General features: G+C 37.5%; 1 pseudogene; it reads right to left on the bottom strand.

Annotated features, from left to right (window-relative positions):
- Positions 1–17,762: 17,762 nt before the first annotated feature.
- On the bottom strand, positions 17,763–18,582 carry LOC116888018 (annotated as a pseudogene).
- Positions 18,583–25,395: the final 6,813 nt, after the last annotated feature.

Below are 25,395 nucleotides of genomic sequence, written 5' to 3'. Positions count from 1 at the left end.
CTCTTTTTTTAATGTTCCAGGTAGTTTTGATATGTCATTTAAAATTTTCTGGATCTATATTTAAGAAGAAAGTGTATAATGCTCTTTCTTCTGAATTTATATAGAATATATATATATATATATATATATGTATTATAGACACTAAGTCAATGTGATAGGTGAAAATTCTACAGTCAAGGAAATTTATTCTAATTTATTAAAATGATAATAATTAATGGATCAACTAGTTAAAATAATTGAAGTGTTTTAAGTGCTGTGTGGAATACTAAGCAGGCTGAATTGTCACGTAAGTTAGCATCCTCTCATATGTAAGACATCTGGGTTTCTTTGAATAAACTATCACCTCATTTGATAATTCTTTTGCTTATTTTTGACCCAGAAACATTTCTGGTTCAGATATAAAAGACAAAATAAAAGTTTGTCTTCATTGATTTATTAAGGTAAAGATACAAGGAAGAGAAATAATGTAGACATAAGTAAATAACACGGTAGTCTATGAGTTAATGTCTTAATTTTCCTATAATTCTACTTCCCTACCAAAGAGGCTACTTTGACAGACCATACTGTTAGACATAACACCATTAGTTTTGCTGATCTCCACAACTTATTTAATCATTAGATTGCATTAGTGTCTCAACAATAATAGTTGGGCATTGAATCCAAAAGTGATTTATACTTTTTGTACACAAGTGATGAGTTTCTGGATTGCTCAATTAGACCTTGGTCACACAACACCATGTACTCAACTGAAAAGTATATACCTGACCATGAAAATACATTAACGTCTAATAACAAAGTAAAGGTTAAATATATAGAACTCAGTGAGGCCATGGTTCAAGTTAACAACTGCAAGCCCAGAAAATCAGTTTGTAAGTGGCTAGTTCCTTCAATTTAGAGACTGAATGTTTTATTTTGTATTTATCTAAACTTAATACTAGATGCTCTCTTGACTAACAGAAGAATCTTATCTATGAATTTGTCCATTTTCACTTATATGAAAAGAATTAGACATGTTTATTGACACTTGACAAATGCGAGGATTATATGAAAATCCAGATAAAGATATTAATGAACGTCTTCCATTTTAGAAGTCATTTCAATAAACAATCAACATAGTGATTTTTTTCTTGATTATTTTCCACACATATGTGCACATTTTGCCTTAGTTAGGACTTAATTGCTATGAAGATACACCATCACAAAGGCAACTCATAAAGAATTGGGTGTGTATTAATATTGCAGAGGTTATGGATTCTCATCATGGTGGGAACCATGACAGCTTGCAAGCACATGTGGGACTGGAGGGGCCAAGAATTCTACATCTCAATCTGTAGGAAGCAGAATCAGACTGTATCACTGGGTATAGCTCACACAAAGGAAAACTCAAAAGGTTACCTATACAGTAACACACAAGGCCACACCTACTCCATGGCTTCTAATAGTGCCACTCCCTCTTGGCCAAGCATTCATGCATGAGTCTATGGAAACCATTCCTATTCAAACCACTCAAGTGGGCATATACCTCAATGCCTCCATGGTAAGTGACACAAACTATCTATTGGCCTTGACAAAATATCTACTATTTACTCAATATATAACAAATTATACACACACACACACACACACACACACACACACACACACACACACACACACATGAAGCAATTTTACAAATGGATTTAAAAATAACAAAACAGTTCTAATTAACTCCCTATTTCTGTGGGAACAGATTATTTAACCTCAGTATCCATACTTAATTCTAATGCAATTTTTTATAATCCAGTGAATAAGTACTTTTACAAGAGTTTTCTGTTGTATCAAGCCTAATTCTGTTTGTGACTAGATATTGAAGGTTAGAATATATCTAGTGTTATAATTTTTAGTGAGACAACTAACAGACTATTAGTCTGTATTTTAGTGCCCCCAAAAGAATATAATTTACATATAGACAAGCACATACAAATGAAGATAGTCAAGAAATGTGAAAATATGTATACTGATATGACTAATAAACAAATTGAAATGTAGTAAATATCTTATATCAGTGGAAAGAAGGAAGATAAATAAGTCAGGGACAGTACTTTCTATATAATGTGTTCAAAGTCAGATTGGACTATATGAATCCTGATATTAAAAAGACCAATCAACAGACCAGCAACCCTTACCACCAAAAATCCCCATAAAGAAAAGCAAAGCAAAATAAAGTGAAACAAAACTTGAAGGAAAAAGTAGAATTCAACTATCACTGCATAACTTTTGGGTGTGTCTTTCTAATCAATGTTCTTTTCTAGGATTACCATCTTACATAGTTACTATAAAGTGAATAACCGATGGCCAGAAGTCCACCAAAATTGCAATTATTTTCTCTTCCCAAGAAACCAATTTTGTGACTTGCCCAATTTGGTACTGTTTAATTTCTTGCCTTTTCTTTGGTTGTATCACAGTGCGGAACCATGGACATTATTGAATCAAAATTCCTATTAACATGTTAGTTTTCAAAAAAACACACAATTATATAGCATAATGCTCATGCCGTTTCACTTAGCAATCAAAATCATGGGTGAAAAAATTCTGCATAAAATTGCTTTGTTTGGATGCTTTGTACTTTTCACATAATACAAATTAATATAATTCAGTCACAAATAGTCTTCAAAATTTTTATCCAAATAATATGAATATTGGCTAAAGCGTTTCTTCTTTGTAGCATGTAGACCATGTCATCATGTGGTTTGCTGAATCTACAAATCTTGCTGTATCTTGTAGCTTCCATCTCATTTCTCTCACTATTCTGCTAAGCTTTGCTTCCTGGCAGTAATTAGAACCTTCTGAAACTATTGATAATGGTGAAACAATCAAATGCCTTTTCTCATTTAGCATGATTTTGACCACAACTATTACATACCAAGACATTCTGTCTCCAAAGATTCCTTCATTTTTGGTCCAAAAGTTGAAAATTAATTGTAATTGCCAAAACCATTATGACATCTACTGGTAGCATTCCTTCTAGGCTCCACACAACAGTTACCTAGCAACAGTCCCATAGGACTGGTTTGCTATAACAGGGACTCTTTGGTTTCTCCCTCTGTCTACCCCTTTTCTTAATCTGATACCCCTTACTCTCTCTGAGCCCTCTCTCCCTCTCCCCTTTCCCCCTGCCCTGTTCCCTCCAAGTGTTTCTTGCTGGCCTCTTCTCTTCTCTTCTCTTCTCTTCTCTTCTCTTCTCTTCTCTTCTCTTCTCTTCTCTTCTCTTCCCTCTTCCCTTCCTCCCTCCATCCATCCCTCCCCCTTCTCTCTCTCCCTCCTTCCTCTCTTTCTCTGCCTCTATACATGCCCTGCACAACTCCCTTTTCGATTCTCCCAAATAAACTCTATTCTATACTCTACTGATCATATAGCTACTACCTCAGGGGTGTAGGGATGTCTTGGCATGGGCCTCTTGAGGTACCCCCTGCCACCTCATAATAGGAAGGTCTACAAAACATATTCTTGGATTTACAAAATGCCTCATTTAGAGCTGAGACTTGAATTTATAAACTGGCAGGTTCACATTATCCACTGTTCCCACATGGACTTTCCAGCCATCAGATCACTAGACCTCACCATCCAATCACTGGCAAATTGGTAAGCTTCCCCCAAACCCACTAGTCAGTGTAAATGGCCCTTGGTCACAAGTGAGGGCTGGCCACCCTCTAGTATCCTCAGGGCTCAAGGTATCCACAGTTTTTATGACTGGCCCTTCTCTCTGACTCCTTGTCTTAGGAACTCTACCATTGAATGAGTTGTTTCTCTTCTTGATATGGTTTCTCTCTCGTTCACACTGCTGGAAAATCCTAGGCCTAGGTAGACCATTCAGCAGCTTGAGCACTCACCCCACAACTCAGCTCCTAGGTTACCTCATGAAGACCTGGTATTCTAGGCTTGCTGTCTTCTACTTGTTATTAATTTATCTTCAGGTCACAGCAAGTGGTAAGATTAATGACTTCTACTTTCACTTAAAGGGAATATTTTCATTGCTATTTTAATGCTCCCTACTGGCATGCCTCTTGGTCTTAAAGGTTTCTAAATTCACACACCAAATTTGGGCCCAATACCCAGTATATAATAACTCTAAATGGCCACCACCCTTCACTTGATTCAACTAGCTTGCTCTTCACCCTTTCTCTCTGCTCCCCAGTACTGTCTCCCTACTCCTTCAGACTTAACTCATTCTCCCGTTCCCCACCTCCTGGTACCATATTCTGCCGATCCCCCACTGTCAGCAATTTGCTGCAGCAGGCATCTTACATTTCTACTTCCTGTGACATTTTTATCTCAGATTTATTTCCATTCTGCTCTGCACCAGCTTTAAGCTAGCTGTGGTGGATAAAGGGATTCTTTGCACCTTCTGCCCCTCAGACCACCCTCCTGGGACCTGATGGCAGCAGAGGCTGTTTGCAGTACAGGGAGAGATCTCTCACAGGAATATAATGATAGGCCTGCCAGGCAACATGTGTCTATTTGTCTCTTTGTTTATCTGTCTCTTCTGATTCATAGTCATGTTTCTAAAGACAAATGTGATTCTATTCTAGGGAATAACAAACAGCTCACTTTCCTCCATAGGCAGAGCTATCACTTCAGAATGGTTTTTATCTAAGCATGGTCACATGGCAGTAGCTGCAGTACTCTCTTGGTTAAAGGCATTCTCATGACTATCCACCATCATTGTAATGGAAAGTCCCCACTTCACTGCTGTCTGTAGGAGAAAAGCCTGGTAGATGTTTCCAAAGATACTCTTCTATTAAGATAAAGATTTCATATAGTTTCTAGCCTGCCTCCATAACTAATACATTAATTTAATAAAGATTTACAACAGTATAAAAAAAGGTTAAAGATTACAGCCTTAAAAATGTTTAGCCTTATATGGGCACTGGAAAAAATTTCCTGAACAAAACACCAATGGCTTATGCTATAAGATCAAGAATCGACAAATGGGATCTCATCAAACTGCAAAGCTTATGTAAGGCAAAGGACACTGTGGTTAGGACAAAATGGCAACCAACAGATTGGGAAAAGATCTTTACCAATCCTACAACAGATAGAGGCCTTATATCCAAAATATACAAAGAACTCAAGAAGTTAGACCGTAGGGAGACAAATAACCCTATTAAAAAATGGGGTTTAGAGCTAAACAAAGAATTCACAGCTGAGGAATGCCGAATGGCTGAGAAACACCTAAAGAAATGTTCAACATCTTTAGTCATGAGGGAAGTGCAAATCAAGACAACCCTGATTTCACCTCACACCAGTGAGAATGGCTAAGATCAAAAACTCAGGTGACAACAAATGCTGGCGAGGATGTGGAGAAAGAGGAACACTCCTCCATTGTTGGTGGGATTGCAGACTGTTACAACCATTGTGGAAATCAGTCTGCAGGTTCCTCAGAAAATTGGACATTGAACTACCTCAGGATCCAGCTATACCTCTCTTGGGCATATACCCAAAAGATGCCCCAACATATAAAAAAGACACGTGCTCCACTATGTTCATCGCAGCCTTTTTTATAATAGCCAGAAGCTGGAAAGAACCCAGATGCCCTTCAACAGAGGAATGGATACAGAAAATGTGGTACATCTACACAATGGAATATTCCCCAGCTATCAAAAATAATGACTTTATGAAATTCATAGGCAAATGGTTGGAACTGGAAAATATCATCCTGAGTGAGCTAACCCAATCACAGAAAGACATACATGGTATGCACTCATTGATAAGTGGCTATTAGCCCAAATGCTTGAATTACCCTAGATGCCTAGAACAAATGAAACTCAAGATGGATGATCAAAATGTAATGCTTCACTCCTTCTTTAAAAAGGGGAACAAGAATACCCTTGGCAGGGAAGAGAGGCAAAGAATTAAAACAGACACAGAAGAACACCCATTCAGAGCCTGCCCCACATGTTCCCATACATATACAGCCACCCAATTAGACAAGATTGATGAAGCAAAATGCCAGACCAACAGGGACCGGATGTATATACTCCTGAGAGACACAACAGAATACAGCAAACGCAACATTATGCCAGCAGCAAACCACTGAACTGAGAATAGGGTTGAAAGGAATCAGAGAAAGAACTGGAAGATTGCTCGAGACCCCCATATGTACAACAGTGCCAAGCAACCTGGGGCTTCAGGGACTAACCCACTACCTAAAGACTATACATGGACTGACCCTGGACTCTGACCTCATATAGCAATGAATATCCTAGTGAGCACCAGTGGAAGGGAAGCCCCTGGGTCCTGCTAGACTGAACCCCAGTGAACTAGACTGTTGGGGGGGTCCAATGGAAGGCTGGTTGGAGGAACACCCATAAGGAAGGGGATGGGATGTTTCCCGGAAACGGGAAAAGAATAACACTTGAAATGTATATAAAAATACTCAAATTAATAACAAAAAAAAATGTTTAGCCTTGTTTTTGCTAATGTTACTACTGTCATTAAGCTACAATGTACTCTCTTTTTTGCTAGATACACTCTAGACCAAATAATTGAAAACAGACACACATTGTCTAACTCAGATATCATTAATAGATAATAGCTCTGAATCTTTTTAGAAATCTACTAAGTGTAACATTAAATGTTTAAGCTTTTCATTTCAGATAGAGACTCCCAAGTCCTAACAGTGACATCCCAAGGTCTCCAAGAAGATATGGTCACATTGACAAAGGAGTCTACCTGGAGCACGATACATTATCTACTAAGAAAAATGGCTCTATTTCCTTGCCCCCTTCCAGGACTTGGCCTAAACTGTGGACAAACAGAGGTCATCCAGAGAATTAAATATCCCATCTTACAAAGACATGTTCCACTTTGAGTGCTTCACTTCTTCTCATTTGGATGATATTTTGGGCAAACACAGTCCCCAAAGCTGGGGTTCATTTCTTTTTTTCTTTTTTTATTAACCATGAATTGGGTTGGGTTATCCATTCCTGGCATTGTTGAAGGGCATCTTGTTCTTTCTCTGATTCCCTTTTCAGTGGTTTTGGCTTAAATAAGGCTCTTTGAAACATCCTTCTCTTTATATGCCCCTCCCTCCCCATTTTAATTTTTCTTCCCTCCAGACTTTTTTCAGTTTTGAATCCCACCAGCAATGGAGGAGTAATTCAGGCATTTCTAATCCACATCCTCGCCAGTATTTTGTTGCTCCCCAGCTTTACCATTTGCCATTCTCACTCGTTGTTTTGATAGCTGAATTCCATCAGGCCACATTTTTGTATCCATTCTCACTCTGTTTTGTTCTTTCAACTTCTGGCTAATATAAATAAGGCTAAAGATAATTAGACACGTGTCACATTTGGGGCATCTTTTGGTCATATGGGCATTCCTCAGCTTTAATCCATTTGTTGAGAACCTCTGAATTTCCAGGTTTTTTAATAGGGTTATTTGTCTCCCTAAAAGCCGCATTTGCATCACCTGAGATCTTCCATTCTCACTGGTGTGAGGTGAAATTTCAAAAGATGACATCAAAAGATAAGAAGGACACTTTAACTTTTGGTTATTCATCAAAGGAAAAATCCATCCAAGATGAACCCTCAATCCTAAATATCTATGCCCCAAATACAAGGGCACCTACATACGTAAAAGAAACCTTACTAAAGCTCAAAACACACATTGCACCTCACACAATAATAGTAGGAGATTTCAACACCCCACTCTCATCAATGGACAGATCATGGAAACAGAAATTAAACAGAGACGTAGACAGACTAAGACAAGTCATGAGCCAAATGGACTTAACCGATATTTATAGAACGTTCTACCCTAAAGCAAAAGGATATACCTTCTTCTCAGCTCCTCATGGTACTTTCTCCAAAATTGACCATATAATTGGTCAAAAAACGGGCCTCAACAGGTAAAGAAAGATAGAAATAATCCCATGCGTGCTATCGGACCACCACAGCCTAAAGCTGGTCTTCAATAACATTAAGGGAAGAATGCCCACATATACGTGGAAATTGAACAATGCTCTACTCAATGATAACCTGGTCAAGGAAGAAATAAAGAAAGAAATTAAAAACTTTTTAGAATTTAATGAAAATGAAGGTACAACATACCCAAACTTATGGGACACAATGAAAGCTGTGCTAAGAGGAAAAATCATAGCGCTGAGTGCCTGCAGAAAGAAACAGGAAAGATATATGTCAGCAGCTTGACAGCACACCTAAAAGCTCTAGAACAAAAAGAAGCAAATACACCCAGGAGGTAGAAGGCAGGAAATAATCAAACTCAGAGCTGAAATCAACCAAGTAGAAACAAAAAGGACCATAGAAAGAATCAACAGAACCAAAAGTTGGTTCTTTGAGAAAATCAACAAGATAGATAAACCCTTAGCCAGACTAACGAGAGGACACAGAGAGTGTGTCCAAATGAACAAAATCAGAAATGAAAAGGGAGACATAACTACAGATTCAGAGGAAATTCAAAAATCATCAGATCTTACTATAAAAGCCTATATTCAACAAAACTTGAAAATCTGCAGGAAATGGACAATTTCCTAGACAGATACCAGGTACGAAGTTAAATCAGGAACAGATAAACCAGTTAAACAACCCCATAACTCTAAGGAAATAGAAGCAGTCATTAAAGGTCTCCCAACCAAAAAGAGCCCAGGTCCAGACGGGTTTAGTGCAGAATTCTATCAGACCTTCATAGAAGACCTCATACCAATATTATCCAAACTATTCCACAAAATTGAAACAGATGGAGCACTACCCGAATTCCTTCTATGAAGCCACAATTACTCTTATACCTAAACCCACACAAAGACCCAACAAAGAAAGAGAACTTCAGACCAATTTCCCTTATGAACATTGACGCAAAAATACTCAACAAAATTCTGGCAAACCGAATCCAAGAGCACATCAAAACAATTATCCACCATGATCAAGTAGGCTTCATCCCAGGCATGCAGGGATGGTTTAATATACAGAAAACCATCAACGTGATCCATTATATAAACAAACTGAAAGAACAAAACCACATGATCATTTCATTAGATGCTGAGAAAGCATTTGACAAAATTCAACACCCCTTCATGATAAAAGTCCTGGAAAGAATAGGAATTCAAGGTCCATACCTAAACATAGTAAAAGCCATATACAGCAAACCAGTGGCTAACATTAAACTAAATGGAGAGAAACTTGAAGCAATCCCACTAAAATCAGGGACTAGACAAGGCTGCCCACTCTCTCCCTACTTATTCAATATAGTTCTTGACGTTCTAGCCAGAGCAATCAGACAACAAAAGGAGGTCAAGGGGATACAGATCGGAAAAGAAGAAGTCAAAATATCACTATTTGCAGATGATATGATAGTATATTTAAGTGATGCCAAAAGTTACACCAGAGAACTACTAAAGCTGATAAACAACTTCAGCAAAGTGGCTGGGTATAAAATTAACTCAAATAAATCAGTAGCCTTCCTCTACACAAAAGAGAAACAAGCCGAGAAAGAAATTAGGGAAACGACACCCTTCATAATAGACCCAAATAATATAAAATACCTCGGTGTGACTTTAACCAAGCAAGTAAAAGATCTGTACAATAAGAACTTCAAGACACTGAAGAAAGAAATTGAAGAAGACCTCAGAAGGTGGAAAAGATCTCCCATGCTCATGGATTGGCAGGATTAATATAGTAAAAATGGCCATTTTACCAAAAGCGATCTACAGATTCAATGCAATCCCCCATCAAAATACCAATCCAATTTCTCAAAGAGTTAGACAAAACAATTTGCAAATTCATCTGGAATAACAAAAAACCCAGGATAGCTAAAAACTATCCTCAACAATAAAAGGACTTCAGGGGGAATCACTATCCCTGAACTCAAGCAGTATTACAGAGCAATAGTGATAAAAACTGCATGGTATTGGTACAGAGACAGACAGGTAGACCAATGGAACAGAATTGAAGACCCAGAAATGAACCCACACACCTATGGTCACTTGATTTTTTGACAAGGAGCCAAATCCATCCAATGGAAAAAGATAGCATTTTCAGCAAATGGTGCTGGTTCAACTGAATAACTTGTAGAAGAATGCAGATCGATCCATGCTTATCACCTGTACAAAGCTTAAGTCCAAGTGGATCAAGGACCTCCCATCAAACCAGACACACTCAAACTAATAGAAAGAAAACTAGGGAAGCATCTGGAACACATGGGCACTGGAAAAATTTCCTGAACAAAACACCAATGGCTTATGCTCTAAGATCAAGAATAAAGCAAATGGGGATCTCATAAAACTGCAAAAGCTTATGTAAGGCAAAGGACACTGTGGTTAGGACAAAACGGCAACCAACAGATTGGGAAAAGATCTTTACCAATCCTACAACAGATAGAGGCCTTATATCCAAATTATACAAAGCTTCTCTTTTCTGCTCCTGTTGGTCAGACTACCTTTGCCTGAGTTGCGATGGAGACCATAGGGGCCTGGCGAATCAGTATAGGTAGTGGACTATAGATTTTTAGTCATTTTAATTAATGTATCACATCTAGATAATAATGTATTCTTCCCAGATTTCTGATTACATTGACAGCCAAGCTAAGTACAGCTTGAGAGTTAGAAAGAAGACCTCTAGCTCCTTAACCCAAGGTCAGCCACCAACATATTTGCTCAATTAGTTAATTAGTTAAGGCTACCACGTCTCTTATCTAAAAGACACAGAGGTTTTCATTGCTCAAGTCTTCATAATAACAAGTTCAGATGTAACCTTTCTCAGATGTAAGCTTTCTCTACTTTCTCATCTTAACTAAATTTCCAGTGACTAAATGCTTCATATTTCCTCCCCTTGCTATTCCACTGCTATATTGAGACCTCAAGAGTTTAAAATACTAACATCAACCAATGGAATTATTATAAATTAGCAGAACTCCAATAAAATATTCCACTATATGGTTCAACTTTTATAATCATAAGTTTAGTTTCTTTTATTTGTATTTAACGATAGATTTAAGGTGTTTCTCATGTTAAACTATATGATAAGCTGTAATATTCTCAAGGTCATCAAGAATTTTGAGTTTCCTTTGATTGTCTTTTAAATGTAAATTTAAAAATGTTTCTCATTATGCTTAATTCATGTATGTTCAGTCTCCTAAAGAGAAGAAAAAGATCTTTCTTTTCCCTTCTGCTCCACAAAAGGTTTTGTCTTTCCTAAGCTCACCTTAAAGACTGTTAACAAATTTGTCTATTCTAAACTTATAAGCTTCAGAAAACATACTCAGATCTATCTCTCATGGACCAAACATACTTTCCCTGGATAAGTAACCTGCCAATCAATAGTCTAAGTTTCTATCTGTTACCTATTTTAGAGGGTGGGATTACTTTCCTGTTCTCTGGTTTCAGGTCTCCCCTCAACAACCAAGACCTAACGGTTTTAAAGTTTTCTTTCAAATATACTTAACTTTATTTTCTGCCTCTAATGTGTATATATGTTTCAGCATCTTGTCAAGTCCAGAAGTTTAGTCAAAATCTACATCCGTAACAGCTCCAGAGAAGAAACCCACAGATGCTCCAGACTACTCTCACAGACAAGGATGCTTCTTCTGAAATTGCATCTTTCAACTCACAAATGGTTCCATAGGCCCCAGAGAGGAAAGAAATAACTGAAAGTATTTCCTAAGACTTGACCAACATAATCATCCCTATTTTATTAGGTTTCCCAGAGACACACCCTGCCAAAGTCGTCAGGAAGCAGCTAAAGATCATGATGACCCTGTTCCTGTTTCATCATCTCCTCTTTCTAGTTTTTCCTTTTTATTTATAAATAAAAACCAAAATGGAAGAATGTTAGTATTTCTTCTAGGCTCCACCCATCAGTTGCCTAGCAACAGCCAGATAAGACCTGACTTGCTATAAAATGGACTGTTTGGCCTTTCCCTCTACCCTTGTCTCTACCCCTTTTCTCTTTCTCTAACCCATTTTGCTATCTCTGACCCATCACTACCAACCCCCATGTGGTCATGTGGTCTCTTCTCTTTCTCTCTTTCTCTCTTTTCCTCTTCTCTTTTTCTCTCTCTCTCCCCACTTTCTTTGCCCTCTCCCTTCACAACCCTCTTTACACTGCACCATACCACACTCTACAAAATGTATCCCTGTATTTACAAAACACATCATCTATCTTCTCAACAACTGTGTACCTCATTACTAAATTAATTATGTCTTTCCCCACTGCCACCATACCTATTACTATCATAGCTTGCCACTAACGCCAAGACCATTAAAGTCTTCATTAACTAAATTATTACTGTTACTAAAATGAACTCCATAACTACCACCAATGTTCTCAGAAGCACTTTGATTACGTGAAACAGAGCCATCTTACTTTCACAAGACTTTTCACAGATGTAGCAATTTATATTATGGAAACAACGGATCTATTATTCATGAAATCTTAGTCATCATAATACAAAAAAAAATATAGAACTTCTCTTCTCTGTCTCATTTTGTCATGATTTAATTAATCAAAATTTCTCATACTATGCAACATAGTCTCATAAATGATTTGTTTCGGTGTCTTCTTTAAAATCAACAACCAAGATATTTTCTCACAGATAAGTAGGCATGTGGTCTTTGAGAATCTTCTCTTTATATAGTTCTTTGTTCCACAACTCCACTGAATACTTGGCATAGACCAACACTCATAACTACATGTAGCTCCTCCAAGGAAGTAATAACCCCAAACCATTTGATTTCTCATTACTACTGTTGTTGATTTTTCTCCATTGCTCAAAATGGTTCCTTAGATTTTCATCAATGAGTTTTATTTTCTATCTTTTTAACTCAACATTTTTTTCTTTCTGTTTTTTTTTTTTCATATAATATATTTTGGTCCAATTCTTTGCCTTCCTCCAACTCCTCCAAGGTCATCAGTCCTTTTTAAAATTCAAAGCCCTGATGAAAAACTTCCACAACTATTCACACACCTTTGTAAATGGATGTAAATATGACAAGAGAGAGATGAGAGTCTTCTTACACTACCAACAGGCAGAATGGAAGCTGGTAAAAGACATGCCCATGGTATTATTTCTAGTTTATTTTCAACAAATAGCTACACAATAAGATTATCCTTATCTAAAAATATTTCATTAAGGATTCTTTTATTTGTAAATATTTCCATATTCTATAATCTGATGCAATTTTGGTTTCTTTATTTCTTTTCTTTCTTTTTTTTTTTTCTTGATACTGTACTTATGATGCAGTTCAATGTTGGCCAAAGACTGTCAGTTAGATTCAGAGTTAGATGCAGTTCTAATAGAAAAGATCTTTGCTGGTATTGTCTTCTTTATCAGAAGCTCATACATTTTTCACACTTAAAATAATCAGGATATTTTGATGTTCTTTGGGTAGATTTTCTGGATGATACACATAAATTTTAATTTTACTATTCTTTTAGTGTTGATAATCTGTACTAATTTTATAAAAAGGCATGCTTTTGTTACGTTGCTTTTTAACCCCATAATTGTTATGTCAAAAATAAATAATAATTGGGCTTTTTTTACAATTTTTTATAGCTTTCAAATAATTAAATTTTATGTTTTATTTTTGGAGGAAGTTGAAATTATTTCAATATTATTAGGAAACTATACATAAATGAATTTAATAATCTAAATGTGCTTTGATTTTTATGTTTAGGAAGGCTCTGAGTGTATATTGTTTGTCCATCGGATCCTGTTCATGTTAGCTCTTATATCTTTTTGACCTGATCCTCACCAACTTTTTCATGGCTTTATACTATATGGCATGTCACAGTGTTTTAGGAGTAATTTTTATTTTCTGTTACATACTTAGCATTATTATTAAGAGAATGTCTTCATCTGTTTTACTTTGCTTCCATAAAAAATTCCAGGAGTAATAAAGATTAAACACAGCAGTCTGCACTGGCAGAATGGAAAGGAAACCTTAAGAACAGGTCACAGTTTTTGAAGGTTACAGTTCATAAAACAGCAAATTCATTTGTTCTTGACCAAATATTTTTTTCTTTGAGTAGGCTACCTCTTAGATTCATTCCATTAGGAATATGGTAAAAAGAGCTCAGCATAGCTTTGCTAAAATTCCGTCCATGGCAAGGATTTAAACATCTAACCTTCCTCTCACAGTCTGTAGACATGTTACCAAAGTTAACCTGTTACCAAAGTTAACCTGGGAAACAAAGGGATTTATTTAAGATTTCTTACAGAGTAATGGATAATAGGATATTAACAGGAACATTTGTGTCCTTAAAGTAGCTACAAAAGACAGTCTGCACCTAGCATGACTGATGACTCCCTCAGTAGCTCTGTAGATGGGGCTTCTTCCCCTTGTATTGTCCATACTGATATACTATAACTTTTCTCTATTATTTCAAGGCCATGTGTAATTAGAGCATAATTACATAAAACTGCTTCAGAGTGGTGGCTGTAAACCCAGGTGAGGATCTCATAATCTCATCTGAGATAACCTCAAAAGTCTGTGACCCAGCCATGATGATATTTTGAGATGGAACCTTGCTTAACTCCATAAGATGGATGCAGTGTAGCTTAGAAGATAATCATGTACAACAGCTTCAACTCATAAAACAACTTTTTGGCATTGTCTATATGATGCTGATACTGGCAGCATGCAGCATGCAAGATGCAAAGATGTGTGTGTGTGTGTGTGTGTGTGTGTGTGTGTGTGTGTGCATATGTTAAAGGGATCCATTAGACAGGCAAAATATGTTTGAGAAGAAGGGAAGGGGAAATAAAGGTGCATCTCTCAGAGTGACAGGGATAAAGTAAGCTGTAACTTATCAGTATAATTCTTGAGCTACTTCTAGCAATGGAAACAAATTTAGGTAAACTGACAGAAGAGTTTAATGAAGCACTCATTAAACAACAAAAATTGAAGGGCAAGACCAGGTCAGATATTTCTCATTTTTTACTGAAGAGCTACTTTCTATTCTTCCTTGCCGAATATTTTGCCCTAAAAAAATAAAATGAGCAATGTACCTACAGTGAATTGTCTACCTTGATTTGGATCCATATTTAGGTTGTAGAAATGGGTACCAATGTCAAGAAGCATACACTATACTCACACACAAACACACAAACACACACAGACACACACACACACACACACACAGAAGATAGGGACATTCAGTTCTTGTTGTGCCACTTTTATTTACCTAGTACATGTTTAGAAAGCTAAGTTTCATAAGTGCTCCGTTCATCTGACTAGAACTGCTAGTTATCACTCTTTGTATGTCTTTTACACCTGGTTATTCTGGTTGAAATCAGATGGGGAGCTCTTGGGTGAAAGAAGGGGACTAGGAGTGTTACCAGAGTAATTTCATTCAGAAATTGGACCATGACATCCCTCACAATCTAGGTTTAGCCATCAATATTCAATAGATTATATAGTTAGACAAGTAATAGTTCAAGAGAGAGGAATCACATTTATTCATTATGTAAAGAAATAATGATGTCCAAACATACCTCCAAGCCTATTTCTAGGATCATAAAGTAAAATTTAGTTTTAAATGAAGAATGTGACATGCATAAGCATGAAGTAGAGGTCAAGGTGTGTTTCCTCCCACCAATAATTAACCATTAGTCTCTAGTCTCTTTTATGCATTAGTCTAAGTTCATAGAACAGTGTGAACTTTCCAGTAAACAAGCATCTCTGGTTTGAACCAAATCCCCAGAATTTTCTTTTTCCTATTACAATTTTCCAAAGGAAACTTGATTTTCTTGGGGATTTTTCTTCATATAATCTGGTAACCAACTGGAAAGAAACAAATGTCTATTTACAGTATGTTCATTTCTATTATGGAAGTTCTACATTGACCTTTTGAGGGTTCAAGTTATTTACAGGGGAAGAGCAGAACATGAGAGGGAGAAGTAATAGAGAACCACAAATAAATAATATACTGTTTTCTTTGAGTTGTGCATTCACTATGTCAGAAAAATTGATGACCATATTTGTGTTTTTCTATGAGTTTAAACTATGTGCAAAAGAAATAATTTCTTGAGGTTTGTTGGTTTCACTGCCTGCAGTTTTCCATGTAGGCTATGTTTCACTAATACTTACACATTGGCAAAATCATTTCTTTATGCCAATATTTATTAATATTAATGATTATCTCATTTTCAATCAAACAACATATAGAGTCTAAAGAAGGACTACAAATGGATAAAAATGCTATAGCAAGAGTTGAAGGACTTCGAAGAGGCCTTACTGAAGAGAAGAAAAATGCAGATGAAAAAAGAATAGCAACAAGGGTTGAATGTGTTAGACAGTAACTTCCTTTAAGCTAATCTCCAATGTATCAGTCTTGAAGTGGACTTCATAGTTGTAGAAGCAAGATATATTCCAATAAATGGCATAGAAGTGAGGTACTGGACCACAAGACAATGGAACCAAGGTGTAGAAGATGGTGTGGGCAGACAAATAGATAGAAGTAGAAGTGATAAGTTGAGTAGGCAATGTCAGCAGTGAGGACTCCATGGAGCTAAAGTGAGAGAGATTATTCAGAGTTCTCTGCATGTCACTTCCTTAGCAAAATCTTGTCAAAAAGTAGGTAGCTGGAGGCTAATGTTATGTGTTTTCTTTATGGAGCTTAGGGAAGCATGTTCTTGTTGTACTCTTAGTCTCCTATGTATTGCAGGTTCTATAGATTGATTTTTCTCATTCAATTTAAATATACCCATGTGTTGATATTAGGCCAATGTTCTCTGACAAGTGGTAGTAGTTGCTTTTCTACTATTATGATTAAAAAACATAATAAACAGGGTAACATAGTTTTTAAAAATGAGGTGATTTTATCTTGTTTCTTTAGAAATGTAGGGCGGAGGCAGCAGGCATGGAGGTAGGAAGAAGAATTTGAGGTTTCATATCTTGAAGAAGTACAAAATGGAGAACATAAATTGGAAGTCAGCCAGCAGGTTTTCCCCTAGTAACATAATTTCTAAGCAAGTTTACAACTCTGTAACTTCCCCAGACAGTGTCATCATCAACTAGGAATCAATTGGCCAAATAACTGAGAGTATAGGGGATATTTCTAATTAAACAAATATATTTTACTACATGATACTCATGGTCTCATGAGCATAACATAAAGCAGTACATATTTGCTGTCATTGAATAAATCCCCATAGTCATAAAACTTCAAAGCCAAAATTACTTTGAGACCCAAATAATATTTTTCTAAGGTCCAGGTGTTTATTTCCCTTACAGGTAGGATGGTTCACAAACACAATACAAGGGTTTCAGCACTGTCTGGGAGGGAATTATCCCAGGCCTCTTAGAGTAAGAGGATCTTGGCCTTAATGTATACTGAAATTCAGTAGGTCTTGAGAGTAAAGCTAGATCCAAGGCCATTCAAGTGACAGGCCAAAGTGACATGAAGCCTACATCTTGGGGTCCAGCCATCAGTTTCCATCCCAAACCAATGGAAGGTATTTTACCTTGTCAGGGCCCAAAGAGACAGACAGTTCTATTCTTTCTCTTCCTCAGGAAGCTACCTTGGTGACATATTTGATTCTAATCATTTTAAGTGGTAACCGGATTGGCCTGGTTCCAACCAATATGGGGAAGTGTAAACGGCTCAGGAAGGTACAGTATGGATTAAGTGACAAGATGGGGTAGATGATGTCATCAGAAGCATGTTACTGGTGGGAACATGTTACTACATGTTACTACAAGTTCATGTTACTGAACTTCTAGGCAACCTAGTCCAGACTACGCAGGCAGGTAGGGGGATGAGCAGTGCTTATTGTTTGGCATTGATGATGTCCACCTATTCAGCTTTGAGAGACATACCGCCCATGTGGAAGACATCCACATCAGGCCAGCTTGCCAGCCATTTGCAGCTTGCTCCAGTCACAGAACCTCTTTAAATGATCAGGGTGCGCTGAGTCACTCCATCAGAGACATGGATTTCAGCCATCCCTGGAGCTTCTCATGTACTTCCCCGACTGTTGAGGGGTTGCAGTCTTGCCAGTCCCAATGGCCCATACAGGTTCATAGGCCAGGACCATCTTGTTCCAGTCCCTCACATTATCTGCGATGGCCTTGGTTTGCTTGAAAACATTTTTAGTGATGCCAGTTTCCCTTTCCCCTAAATTCCTCAAATGCAGGAAATCACTCCAAGTGATTTCTGCCCAATCAACTTGTCTGTTTCCCCAAAGACGTGCTGTTTTTACGAGTGCCCCAGCACCACCCAGGTGGCTCCTAAGTCTTTGATCATTCCAGAGCTGATTTCCACATCCAAGGCCACATTAGCCACTTTGTAGCAGTTCTATGCAGCCACAGCAATTTTGGGATCCAGCTAGTACCTAGCAAAGTTGATGTAGGTCTTGGTTGTGCACAAACCAGGTCAGTGTCTACTAGCACATTGACTGTGTTCAGGGTGCGGATGAGTTCTCCCAGGTACTTCTTCCTCCCATTCATCTTCCAGTTACCTTCACGAAGAACTTCCTGGGAGGTGCCGTTGCAATAAGCTCAAGACTCAGAAGGTCTGTATGCCAAGTAACCTTGTAACTGTAACCCCTTATAAAAATCAAAATGCAAATTACATATTTCAAACACATAATGATGAATAACATACATTTCAATTACAAAAGGGAGGAGTCAGGTACATTGTGGCGAAATACTAAATCAAGGCAAGATTGAAAACCATCAAGGCTAACACCAAATTAAGTTTCCATGTTCAGTATTAGGGACTTGAATTTCTAAGATCTTTGATGACTCTGCCATACTAGTTTTATGACTTGACTTATGTGTCCTTCACTGCATGATTTCTACTCCTTTTTACATAGCTCTCTTTGTCAGATATCTCATTGTCATTACATAACCGAACGATATCTTTGTACATTCGCTGCAAGGGTTCATCTTCACAGCTGCATAGAGTAAGTGTTCACAAGCTATTACCCTCTTAGAGATATGAATTAGGGATTTGATTGCCACCTGTCACCTGGACTCATTAGCTTCCTGAAGGCACTGAGGAAGAATAAACAGCCCCTGCACTCTTACATTCTTTCTGTCACCAAATCAGACTGACAGAAAATACTGCTAAATTTTTTTGCTGACTGGTAGGAATGGAATTATTTCATGTAAGCTGGGGGTGTCTTATCTTGAGAAAGGTATTTGAATTTGCTCAGCTGCTATTCAGGAGACCTTATGTTAATGATGCTAATACCTTTATTTCTTTTCACACAAGTCTCTGTAAGAGTTTGATGTCCTATTTCCTATTAATCTATATATTTTGTGTTTCTTTCTGTTCCACAAGGATTTTTTGCAGACCCTCCTAACATTAATTAATAATAATTACATCACAGATTCAATATTACATTAACTTGAAATAGCCTCTTTCCCTTCAGATTTCCTTTTATTCCCTGGGGATAACCCAGTACCACAGCTCTTCATACCCAAATCCCAAAAGTGCTGACACACCCAAGATTCCAGGTTCACAGTCTCAGGGGAGAGACAAGCTCCAGTCAGAGACATCAAAACCAGTTAACATCAGAGATAACCAGTTGTGAGAGGCAAGCACAAGAATCAAAGCAACAGAAACCAAGGATACTTGGCATCGACAAAACCTTGTTTTCCCATCAGAGCAAACCCTAGATACACAAATACACCTGAAGAGCAAGATTCTGATTTAAAATCACATCTCATTATGATGATACAGGACTTTAAGAAAGACATAAATAACTACCTTAAAGAAATATAGAAGAACACAGGTAAACAGATAGAAGCACTGAAAGAGGAAACACGTAAATCCCTTAAAGAAATACAGAAAAATACAACCAAACAGGTAAAGGAATTGAACAAAACCATCCAGGATCTAAAAATGGAAAAAGAAACAATAAAGAAATCACAAAAGGAGGCAATCTTGGAGATAGAAAATCTAGGAAAGAGATCAGGAGTCATCAACAACAGAATGCAAGAGAGAAAAGAGTGAATCACAGGTGCAGAAGATATCATAGAAAACATTGATGCAACAGTCAAAGAAAATGCAAAATGCAAAAAGCTCCTAACCCAAAACTTCTAGGAAATCCAGGACACAATGAGAGGACCAAATCCAAAGACAGTATGTATAGAAGAGAATGAAGATTCCCAACTCAAAGGGTCAGTAAATATCTTCAACAAAATTATAGAAGAAAACTTCCATAACCCAAAGAAAGAAATGCCTGTAAAATATACAAAAAGCCAATAGAACCCCTATTGGGGTAAAAAAAAAAGGATTCTTTTATCACACACTCGTACCAGCACAGTAGGGCCCATGGCATCTGAGGGATATTTTCATCTCCGTCAAACAGTGTCTCACCAGCTAGCTAAGCTCCATCCCATTTCACACTGTTGACTGCTTCTCTCTGAACCCCACAGAAACGTCTTTACCCATTTAGTTCACAAGGCAGGTTGCTGCCATGCCAGTTTCATAGAAATCTCAATTCCATGATGGGCCTACTGCATCCCACCACCACATACTCTCTTTAACTCAATTAAGATGCCCAATGAAAGAATATAACACACAATAACCTCTGATCTAATTGATAAGATACAATCTGCCCATTCAGACAGCACAAAATTTTCACACCCATCCCTTAAAAATGGTCATAACAACCTGTATCTATGCCAGAGAAGAATCTTAAATTTGCAACTTTGTTCTTCCATCTTCTCCAGCTCCGTCTTTCCTTTCTAAAACTTTTCTCCCACCCATCCTTCCTTCTCATACAATGACAGACCTCAATCTATCCTCTACCTGCCTTCTTGCATAAAGAAATCAACCTAAAAACCCCAAAAGGATGGGACCAGGAAAGAAATTTTTCTCATCACCTGATAATGAAGACACCTAATGCACAAAACAAAGAATATTAAAAGCAGTAAGGGAAAAAGGTCAAGTAACATATAAAGGCAGACTTATCAGAATTACACCAGACTTCTCACCAGAGACTATGAAAGCCAGAAGATCCTGGACAGATGTCATACAGACTCTAAGATAACACAAATGCCAGTCCAGGCTCCTATATCCACCACAACTCTCAATTACCATAGATGAAGAAACCAAAATATTCCATGACAAAAACAAATTTACAAAACCCAAAAGAAGATAGCCACATAAACATAATTTGATCTCAAACAACAAGTAAAGGAAGCAACAATCTCTAGTCCTTAATATCTCCTAACATCAACTGACTCAATTCCCTAATAAAAAGACATAGACTAACAGACTGGATGCTTAAACAGGACTCAGGATTTTGATGCATACAGGAAATGCACAACAATGAAATCTAGGAAAAATCTACATAGATGAAAGATCAATTCTGAACATCTATGCTCCAAATGCAAGGATACCCACATTCATAAAGGAAACTTTGCTAAAGCTCAAAGCACACAATGTTCCTCACACAATAGTGGTAGATTTCAACACCACAATCTCATCAATAGAAACATGATCATGGAAACAGAAACTAACGGAGAGACAGTGAAGCCGGCAGAAGTTATGAATCAAATTGATTTAATAGATATCTTTAGAACATTTCATTCTAAAATAAAAGACTATACTTCTTCTCAGCACAACATGGTACCTTCTCTATAATTGACCATATAATTGATCACTAAATAGGCCTCAACAGATACAAGAAGATTGAAAAAATTCCAGGCATTCTATCAGATTACCATGGACTAAGGCTGGTCTTTAATAACAACAACAACAAAAGAGAAAATCCATATGCACATGGAAGCTGATAAATCCTCTACACAATGATAACAAGGAAGATATAAAGAAATAAATTAAGGACATTTTAGAATTTAACAAAAATGAAGACACCACATACCCAAATTTTTGGAACACAATGAAAGTAGTGCTAAGAGGAAAATTCAAAGCTCTGAATGTCTCCAAAAATAAACTGGAAAAGATATACACTAGCCACTTGTGTAGCTTTTAGCACATCTAAAATCTCTAGAACAAAAAATAACAAATACACTCCAAGAGAAGTAGATGAAATAATCAAGTTCAGGACTGAAATCAACCAAGTAGAACCAAAGAGAAGTATACAAAGAAGCAAAAAAAAACTAGGAGCTGATTCTTGGAAAAATCAACGAGATAGATGAACCCTTAGCCAGACTAACCAGAGGGCACAGAGAGAGTAGCCAAATTAACAAAATCAAAAATGAAAAGGAAGACATAACAACAGAAACTAAAGAAACCCAAAAATTCATTGATCTGGCTACAAAAGCCTATGCTTAACAAAATCGAACATCTGAATGAAACGGACAATTTTCAGACCACTGGTCCTTGTACAATACTCAAGTCCAAGTGAATCAAGGACCTCCACATGAAACATGATACCCTGAAACTAATAGAGGAAAGATAAGGAAGAATCTCAAACACCTGGCACTGGCAAAAATTTTCAGAACAGAACACAAATGGTTTATGCTCTAAGATTAGCAATCAACACTTGGTTATTCATAAATTTGAAAAGATTTTGTAAAGTTAAAGGACACTGTCAATAGGACAAAAGGACAACCAACAGATTGGGGAAAGAACTTTCCCAATCCTACATCCAATAAAGAGCTAATGTCCAATATATACAAAGAATTCAGGAAGTTAGATTCCAGACAACCAAATAACCCTATTAAAAATGAGATACAGAGCTTAACAAAGAGTTCTCAATTAAGGGATATCAAATGGTGGAGAAATACCTAAAGAAGTGTTCGACATCCCTAGTCTTCAGGGAAATGCAAATCAAAATGATCCTGAGATTCCATGTCACACCAATCAGAATGCCTAAGATAAAAAACTTAGGTGATAGCAGATACTGGTGAAGATATGGAGAATGGTGAACACTCCTCCATTGTTTATGGGATTGCAATGGTACTATCAATCTGGAATCAGTTTGGAGGTTTCTCAGAAAATTGGACATAATACTACTTGAGAACCCAGATATACAACTCCTGGGCATATACACAAATGATGCTCCAACATATAACAAACACACATGTTCCACTATGTTCATAATAGCCTCATTTATAACAAGTAAAATCTGGGAAGAACCCTCAATGTCCCTCAATGGAAGAATGGAAACAGAAAATGTGATACAGTTACATAATGGTATACTGTTCAGCTATTAAAAACACTAAATTCATGAAATTTGCAGGCAAATGGTTGGAACTATTAAATATCATCCTGAGTGAGGTAACCCAGTCACAAAAGAACACACATGATATGTACTCACTGATAGATGGATATTAGGCAATAAGTTTGGAATACTCAAGAAACAATTCACAGACCATATGAAGCTCAAGGTGATGGAAGACAAAACTGTTGATGCCTCAGACCTTCTTAGAAGGGAGAACAAAAATGCTCACAGGAGGTAGAGGGTCGCAGGAATTTAGGAGGAAGAGCTTTGTGTGAGGGGTAAGTGGTGGAGGACGGGATCAGATATGGGTGGTGATGAGGATGATATACAAAGGGTTTGGAATTTGAACAGAGGGGCATGGTAAAGGGGGATGGGTAACTGGTGGTAACCATCACAAAGTCCCAGATGGTAGGAAAGCAATAGGCTCCCAGGACCCTAGAGGGATGAGATTAGCTGAAATGCCCAACAAAGGGGAGAGAAAACCTGTAAAAACAATATCCAGAGGTTTGGCATGGTCCCCAACTGGGGAACGGGAACACTCACTCCTCTCCAAATTTTAGCCCAGAATTGCTCCTGTCTAAAGGTAATACAAGGACAAAGTGTGGAGAAGAAACTGAAGGAAAAATCATCCAGAGACTGCCCCACTTGAGTATCCACTACATATATAGACACTGAACCCAGCCACTACTATGGATGCTAAGAAGTGCAGGCTGACAGAAGCCTGATACAGCTGTCTCCTGAGAGGCTCTGCCAGAGCCCTACTGATACAGAAGAGAATGTTTCCAGCTAACCATTGAAATGAGCATGAGGATTACAATGGAGGAGTTAGGGAAATGACTGAAAGAGCTGAAGGGGTTTGTAACCATATAGTAAAAACAACAATATCAACCAATCAGACCACCCAGAACTCACAGGAACTAAACCACCGAACAAAGAGTACACACAGAGTGACCCTTGACTCCAGCAATATATGTAGCAGAGGATGGCCTTATCTGGCATCAATGGGAGGGGTGGCCCTTGGTCCTGTGAAGGCCAGATGCCCCAGTTTAGGGGAATGCCAGGGTCATGAGATATGAGTGCGTGGATGGATAGGGAAACACCCTCATAGAAGAGAGGGGATGGGGGATGGGATAGGGATCTTATGGGTGGCAAATGGAGAAAGGAGTCATTTGAAATGTAAATAAATAAAATATCCAACAACAGCAACAACAAGAAGCAGGGACTTTAAGACATAAGACACTCATAGGTTTATAGGGTCATATCACTTACAAGGGAATCCACAATCTTTTCTGTAATGAACCTGTGACATTGGAACATCATGTGATAGCCAGACATCTGTCTTCAAGTATGAACTTGGAACCTTAACCCAGACAATCATCACAAAAATAAGAAAAAGAAAAGAAACAAAAAGGTCACTTTCATTGAAAATAGTAGGTTGATTTTAAATGTAGTCTCAGACAAATCCCCATGACAATAGAAGACAGCCAGATTCTGTGCTAAATTATAACTAGAATAACCCCTAGTCTAGTTGCTAATATTGTTCCCCTCTAAAGGGATAGGGCTTCATAGTTCCCAGTTTTCTCAACACTACTATCTCCCAAGCTCATATTAGGATTGAGCTGTTTCTTTTCTTTCTTTCTTTTCTTTTCTTTTTTTTTTTTGCATTTCATATCTTGCATATTCCTCCAAAAACATTGTGGTTGATTTCTTCATAACAACATACTTGCCTTCTGGTACTAGTTACTTATGTGTTTTTCTTATAAAATTCCAGGACCAAGGCAACTTCTAGGGAAAAGTGTTTACCTTCAATTGTGGTTCCAGATATTTAGCTTCTATAATTACGTGGCAGAGAAAGAAAGCAAGAGGCAAGACATGAAATGCAAGAAGGTCAGAGCAATCTTGATCAATAAGCTTGAAGCATAGTGGGAAAATTGAAAGTCAGGTGACATCTGAAACTCTCAAAGTCTGCTTCAACTTGCATACTTCCTCCAGGAAGACTAGGTATCTTATAATTCCCCAAACAGTTATAGCAACTGAGATCCAAGTGTGCATATGCCTGAAACTATGAGTGATACGTATATTCCTTGCAATCTCACAAAGAATGTTTTTACCGTCTACATTCCCATACGGAATTTAGACTTCTGAGCTACCATTGTAATGTATCACTGCCTTCATATAGTACTCTTGTGATGCTCTTGTCCAAAGTTCCAAAATCTTCAATAGTTTCTCTCAAACTACCTGAATAAATCCCCAAACATC

This window comes from Rattus rattus, chromosome X (genome assembly GCF_011064425.1).
Source record: "Rattus rattus isolate New Zealand chromosome X, Rrattus_CSIRO_v1, whole genome shotgun sequence".
In the NCBI taxonomy this organism is placed as follows: Eukaryota; Metazoa; Chordata; class Mammalia; order Rodentia; family Muridae; genus Rattus; species Rattus rattus.
Note: the sequence above shows the minus strand (reverse complement) of the source record. Positions and strands in the feature narration are given on the sequence as shown.